This window comes from Microtus pennsylvanicus, chromosome X, assembly GCF_037038515.1.
Source record: "Microtus pennsylvanicus isolate mMicPen1 chromosome X, mMicPen1.hap1, whole genome shotgun sequence".
NCBI lineage: Eukaryota > Metazoa > Chordata > Mammalia > Rodentia > Cricetidae > Microtus > Microtus pennsylvanicus.
This window is the reverse complement of record NC_134601.1, coordinates 12,378,498-12,386,275: the sequence shown is the minus strand read 5'-3', so window position 1 is coordinate 12,386,275 and position 7,778 is coordinate 12,378,498. Positions and strand designations below refer to the sequence as shown.

At 33.3% G+C, this 7,778-nt stretch overlaps 1 non-coding gene and 1 pseudogene across 1 annotated transcript; one reads left to right on the top strand and one right to left on the bottom strand.

Moving 5' to 3' along the window:
• Positions 1–928: 928 nt before the first annotated feature.
• On the top strand, positions 929–1,025 carry LOC142841906 (small nucleolar RNA U13; annotated as a pseudogene).
• Positions 1,026–4,350: 3,325 nt separating this feature from the next.
• On the bottom strand, positions 4,351–4,514 carry LOC142841908 (U1 spliceosomal RNA). The gene has a single exon (XR_012909145.1). It is a non-coding gene; the product is annotated as a U1 spliceosomal RNA (small nuclear RNA).
• Between the last annotated feature and the right edge of the window lie 3,264 nt (positions 4,515–7,778).

Below are 7,778 nucleotides of genomic sequence, written 5' to 3'. Positions count from 1 at the left end.
AGAAAATGCAATTTCTGAATATAAACATGAACATGTCACAACTCTCTTTAAAGCTACACTACCATGTTTCCTTAATGTGGAGTTTGAAACCCTCTTGCCCATTATTGAATTCAAGCCTGTCCTATAAATTACATTCAATCTATTGTTCTTTTATCCAATATTTACAGTTGATACTACTCGATTCAAACTTCTGGGTCTAGTTCTGTATACCTTTCACTGGATCTTGCTCATGACCACCTTTTTATTTTTCCTCTATTTTAAGTGCACTCTGCACAGTTTCCTTTTACATTTACAACTCTTCATTAATATTTGTTTTATGTATCACTTTCTGCACCACTTGAGTCTGAACTCCTTGAGAATTAGAGTCAGAGTTTCGCATAGTGTTTAATAAATATTTGTTACATGAATGAATGAATGGGTTAATGAGTTAATTATTTTAATCTGCTGTGGAATTTAGTCAGCATTCAAAACAGTTTTTTTTTTTTTCATTTGGGAATCACTTTATTTCCATGTAGTATAATGTGTCCTCCCAAGTTTACCAGAGGCCTGGGAAAAGAAAAGAAAATAAATGAGAAATTATTTCCTGTGTGTGTTAACTTAAACCTTTGGAAGACAAATGTTACACTCCAGAAAAAATTATGAACAAAAATGTTGAGAAAATATCTTTCTGTATAATAGCTATGAGTGAATTAGGCCTTTTCTTTGTTTCTGAGGACAATAAAGTTATAATCCATATTTTAATCCTAAACTCTGTTCTTGCTAGTAATTACCATAGGCAAAAATAAATAAATTAATTAAATGAAAGTCTTTTATCCAGACTTCTAGACTCTTTCAAAAATTAAAAAGAAATGTATTTTTATTTTAATTGACTTTATTTTGGTTAAAATTTAAAAACAATTTCTAGTATAGTTAGAAAATAAGTTGCCAGATTCTTTTGTAGTCTGGAAGCACAATTATTGGTATTTACATCTGATATGTACTTCTTTCAAAGTATGTTACAACTTTGGCATATTACCCATCTGAGAGAAATTTAAAATAATATAAACTATTGGCTGTAGATAAAACTTATTTATGCAATTTATAAGGCTGTAGAAATTCATTTAAAGTTTGATCCAAAAAAAAGTTTGATCTATAGGCTTCCCTTAAATTGTGCAAATCACAGCTAAGGTCTTTAAAGCAAGTTTTGGAAACATGGACTTTGAATTTTCATCTGGTCAAAGGGTCAATGTTGTTCAAGTTAACAGATTTAAGGAGAATAGTTAGAGGGGGAAAATAGCCTTTGGCAACATGACACAAGGCTTTTTAATAAGTTAATTTAGTTAATGAACTTATTCTTTGACAGTTTCATAAGTGTATACAATTAACTTTAATAATTTCTCCAATTATCTTCTCATTCCTCCACCCCTTTCTGCTGAAACACCTCTTTCCAAGAAGTTCCCCTTCCATTTTTATATCATTTTTGTATGTGTGTTTAAGATTCACTGAGTTTAATCAGGATTATTGGAGAACTGGCAACTTTTCAGTGGCTATGCCACTGAAGAAAAGAGCTTGTTATTTTTAAAAATCATACTATAATTGTTTTCATTTTAAAATAATTTTAAGAATATGGGTACCTTGCCTGCATATATGTCTATGCACATGGAAATCAGACTAGAGTGTTGGATTCTCCAGAACTGGAGTTACAAAAGATTATGAGCCACCGTGTAGATGCTGAATATTGTATCTGGGTCTTCCAGAAGAGCAGCCTATTTTCTACTGCTGAGCCTCCCCTTTACAAGTTTTAATCTACCCGTCCTTGGGCTAACTAAAAGTATAAAGAATTATTTATTTGTCTATTAAATGGATTAACCCTGAGGCCTAAGTCATTATTTAAAGGTTATGAATTTTATGTTGAAAATCACTAGGTTTGATTGTGTCTAATAGAGTTCAATAAACTTAAAGTTACTAGAATAAATTAACATGGTACAAAAATTATAATGCTACAAGTTTTCAAGTCATGAAGAAGTTCTCTATTGTGACTCATCATCATTTAACTGTTATTTCACAAGGGTTTCTGAATCTATAGCCATTTGACCAGTCTTCAAACTAAATGAGAAATTTGTTGCTTAACTCACCACCCCTTTCCTGTTTGAAGGAACAAAGCAGCCAATCCAATGAGTGTCAGATTCCTCCTTTCCCATAAGCTTAGGACTTTTGCACTGCTTGCCATTATTGGGATTTTATTAGACTAGGGGTTAGTAAGCTATGTGCTGAGTATTTTTATTTTAAAATATGAACATAAGCTCTGGTGTTGAGCCAAAGATTCAGTCTAGACTTTTTGATCCCACCAGGGTTTTCATAGACCTTCAGTAAATAATTTGTTTTTAGTGCCAAAAGACCAAATGCACCAATAAAAGCAATGTTCTCAGTACAACTAATTTTTTTTCTTTTTTGCCTTTAGTTAGTGGGTCAGATATAAATGAAGGACTGAGAAGTAGTTTAGGGACTCTAGGTACCGAATGCTTTGGGCTTCAAAAGAAGCTATAATGTTTGACAACGAGCCCCTCCTATGCACCTGACAAGTGTTTGATCGAAATCTTGCATGGATGGAGATGGGTGGTCCTTGAACTTCCCACAAGGCAGGGAACCCTGATTGCTCTTCGGGCTGATGAGGGAGGGGGGCTTGATTGGGGGTGAGGGAGGGAAATGGGAGGCAGTGGCAGGGAGGAGGCAGAAATCTTTAATAAATAAATAAATAAAAATAAATAAAAAAAGAAATCTCTGCATGGGTGTTAGGGGAGTTTTTGCTTGTACAAAGTTGTCATGATATGACCTTTCTAATTTACTATTTAAGGAGCTTTGTTATGAATAACTATGAAAGCTTATCTAGGTACCATTTAATAGAAATTCTCAAAGGCTTTTTGAAACTTTTTCATTTACAATTATGCAATAGAATGTAATGGAAATATCCTAATCCTGTGAATCAAGATTTCATCATTTCCACCCCTGCTCTAAATTACTGTGTCAACTTTTCTAAGCTCCCTTCTCTTTAAAAGGATTATTGTTCTTCATAATATTAATACAAAAAATATTACTCAGTTTTTCTTTTTGTTTTAGGGAATTTACTTTTGAGTGAAATTTTGCTTCACTTGAAGTTATTCTTAGGGAGCAGGGGTAGTGGAAAGTTTGGGTTTTTTATATTTTTTTAAATCCACAAGTGTACCCTTAAGAAGTATGCTCAAACCATACCAAGTCATTTTTCCCTACCTTACAGAAACCCAATTACTCTTCTCACACTGTAAAAAGCACCTCACTACGTGCATCAGCAACATGCTGTGGAAATAATAACAGGCTATGCTCTGAACAGACATCTGCCACCTTTCTGACTTTCACCACTTTAGCACTGGAGACATTGTTTTCCTTGTGTATACACACTCTGAACTCCTTAAAAGGTTATATAAGATGTAAATTAAAACTACTTTAAGCCAAAGGATTCATAATTTCATTTTCTTCAAGATCTCGTAGGAGAGGACAACATACTAAGGCACATAAATAAGAGGTTGCAGGGTAGTCATAAAATAGGGGAACTATTAGAAATAGTTGTGCCTTAGGTTAGACTATGTGGCAGGTCAGTTGAGTCACAGGTGCCATGGACCCAGCAGGGGTTATCTAACTTAGAAATCTTGGTACAAGATGAAAAACAAAAACTAAACAGAATCCCTTCTTCAAAAATGATTCATAGAGGTGGCACACCCCTATAGTCCCATCATTTGGAAAGCAGGGTCAAGAGGATTGCTATAAATTCAGTGCTAGCTTGGGTTATAAAAATAATAACTAGCTTCTGTCTTATAAAAATAATGATTCATAATGCTGCTAACTACCAAGGCAGCAGGACACTAAACAAAGTGCAGTGAACATCTAAACTTGAGCCCTTGTAAGTGATTGTATAAGTTACGTTTTAAGAAAGTCAGTATTTAACCAACTCAGACCCAGCTGACCTTTGTAAATACCAGAGAAGCCTGAAATTCCTCTCCAAATGACCTTAGTTTTACTATTCTCATAGCTAAAGTGCTACAAATTTCTCCTTAGCCATTTACCTTATGCCTTTCCCTTGGCGTCAGAATATTTTCATGCTAAAGATCTTCTGATGATAAGTGATGAGTGTGTTACTAAATATGGCTCTCTAAATGATCAATCTGCATGCTCAGTTTATAGATAGCCCTGCCAGTGGTTGAATATACAAACAGATTTCTCATCTTCAACTTCTTTCTAGAAGATAATTGCAGAAACTTACTTTCTTAGTTCTAAGTGGTCACAACAGTTCTTGGACCATAGTACACTTTCTTTTTTTTTTTTTAATTTTATTTTTTACAGGGGAGAGCGCGAACGCAGTCCCCCACAACCACAAATTATGCAGTCGAGTTTTCCGCATTTGGGGAAATCGCAGGGGTCAGCACATCCGGAGTGCAATGGATAAGCCTTGCCCTGGGAAAACAACCTTCGTGATCATGGTATCTCCCCTGCCAGGTAAGTACACTTTCTACCCAATGTTCATTTGACTCTTTTCTTCTAGGTGATTCACTGATTCTGTTAAAGCAGTAAGACCCAGTAGTAGATTGGAAAAAACAGGAGTTGAGACTCAAATAGAAATTGTTTCAAGTGACACTTTTGTCACATTTAGTTTTGTATAACAAATATTTAATTTTTCAAATATTAACTTACTAGTCCATATAAGCATTCTCTAAAGTAAAGGTGATCATTGCCACTTGTATCGGATGAAGAAAATTGGGTCCTGAGACATTAAATGACTTGTTCAAGGACACAGAACTGGTGAATGACATAGCTGAATTTTAAATTTCTGTATGCTGACTCTTCAATGCCTAGTCTTTAATATCATCCTTGTGCTGACTCTTACTGAACTAGTTGAACTTTACCCACACTCATTCGATCACTGTGATCAGCACTAGAACTCCATAAACCTCGATTTCCTTCCACAGATATAAAAATCTTCCTCAGTAATTACAAAGGTTAACTTTAGAAATGCAACTGAAATACTTTATCAGGCTTCTTCATGGAAATATTAATCAAACCATAATCTTTGTTTTGCTTTAATACACCTTCCATGAATTGAAATCAAATCTCATCTTCCTTTCAGAAGCATCAAAAGATAAATTAAGCTTGCCTTACCATTCTCTTCACTTTTCTATGTATTGTCACTGCTGTCTTCATCTTTCTCTCCAAGTTTCATAATTTCCCAAGCCCTTTAAACTTTAGACTCTTTCTGGTGTCCCTCTTTTCCAAGAGCTTTCTCCAGAAAACAAAAATACTAGTCCAGTGTTTTTATTGATCTTTTTCTGTTTTGATCCTGACCTCTTATATTCTTTACAAAGATATATAAATCACCTGTCCTATTTTGTTATAAATTCCCCAATGGTAGGCATTAAATCTTATTTTAAATGTGTATCTTGTGTTTCCTGATATCTTGGTGGCCTTAAAGCAGATTTGGTAGCTTATGACTTGTCCATTAGCTCCAGCCTTTTGTCCCAGTGTACATGCTTGGCCTTCAGGAAGACTTGTAGATTTTCTTAACATGTGCACCGGAATGTCTTTGAGTGTTCAGCACACAGTGTGAACTCCATAAATCACATTTTAGAGAAAATCTGGTACCACATAAGGGATATCAGCAATTGCATATACTTTTCTTGTAAAAGAATCTATCCAGTTAGAATATTTAAAAGCAGCAATGAACATGTGAGAAAGAGAATCTTTAGAGTTTATTAAAGATAAATGGAGCATTAGAATTTTTAGGGAATTTTACATTTTTGATTTTAAAACAGGTATAATATTTGTTGAAAATGGTTTCTTATTAAATGTAATGTTTCAACGTTTAGAATGATTTAATATCTTAATGAATTAAAATACATTCCCATTTTGCATAATGACTAATTTTAACTGGTTTAATATTATTATTGTGTGGGAGGGTTATGATGTATAAGAATAAGACACTGAATGGGCCTCCTACTGTTCTCAGATTCTTCTCAGTCAGAGCATAAGAAGAAATCAGGATCATTTAAAAGAAAAATCAAGACAGAATCTTGTTTTAAAATATGAAAATACTTGTCTCTGGGCCTGAGATCCAAAAGGATTCTCTTGCACAGATGAGAGGGGAAAAAATGTGTCTGTATTATAATCATTTGAGATTCTGATAGTTTCTTCTGGTAAGAAGTTAAAGAAATCTGACTGAAAAAAAGAAAAACAAAGACAGGCACAGCTTTGTCCCACTTTAATCTGTAAAGAGAAGAATTAACTTGTCTTAAATCTTCATATTTCATGTTTGTACAGTAGAACTGTACGTCCTAAAAACAAAATCTAAATAATACAATTTAAAAATAATGGTTGCAAATGTTCAAGTTAAATCTTTCAAATGTAACCATACTGAGATTAAATAGTTAATATATAAATAGCATCATATTCATTGAATTTTTGAGGTATATTTTTAAGGTGTTTTGGTGGGGGAGCAAAGAACATTTACTTCTTTTTTAATAACATTCTTTTGCAGGACAAAAGGAAATTTTGAGCCAAATATTGATTGATTTTTATTTGGTTAATTAATGCTTTTAATCAGACCCTCAAAAACCTTTGAAAAGCAGAACTTTCTGAAAGGATTTTGATTTCTTCTTCTTTTTCCACTCTTGTGAAAACATGACAGCCAATCAAACTCTGGGAAACATTATCATTTGATCTTGTAAAGTGGATTTTTATTCAACTCATAATCACTCACTTCCAACAGCCAGCAAGAGAGCAGTCCCATATCTGATCATTAAAACTACTTTGAGCTCTAGAATGATATTACTGGATTCAATAGACAAATCATAGTCTCACTAAAACTTGAACCTCTCTTTATGTAAATGTTTGATAATTTTTTGCTGCCTATTAACCTATTCTTCTATAGCCATGTGTTATGTGTAGTATGTTTGTGTGTGTATGTGTATGTGTGTTACTTATACTCTGTAAACTTGTTACAACTTAATATTTGAGTTCATAAAACAGTCAATCATCAATTTTTACTACACTATGAAAGTAGATTCTCTGGGTGTCAACGTTTTCTTCCGTCCTCATATGAGAAGCAGCATATCAACCATTCACCTATCCATTCTCTAAAGCATTTTTATCATCAAGTGATAACAATAGGGAAGGAAAAGAGGCTTTATTTCTGAGAGAATTCATTAAGAATTAAGAATTCATACTGCTGTCTGGTAGTCAATTTTTGAACTAGACAGTACCTTAGAATACTAGTTTTTGTCAATATTCTGTCATGATCAAAATGTCCCAAAACACAGTTGATACTGGAGTATATATTGGAAGATATGCTTTGATTCTTTAGCCAAACACAAGTAGGCAAGGTAGTTACTTTCAAAACATCACCATCATCACAGGAACAAATTACTATCTCTCTTCTCATTTCTCTTCGCTTCATGTTAAAGAACACAATTAATAGCATTTCGATTTGTATGTCAGTCATTCTTTTACTTTGTAAAATATGAATTTGTCAGATCATATAGTGAAAAACAAATTCAATGTAGAAGTGTATGTGTGTGGCATGGGGACTGGAAAGTCAGTTAATATTGTCTTAGTTCCTAGAAAGACATGTATCTGAATTGTTTTGGTTATATTGTTTGCTTTTAATTTTCAAGTATAATACTAACAAATACTCATGGAGAAATATTAATATTTTTAAAGCTTATTTTTATAGCAAACATGAAAAACATATCATTTAAAGAATAAAAATGTTCATTCCT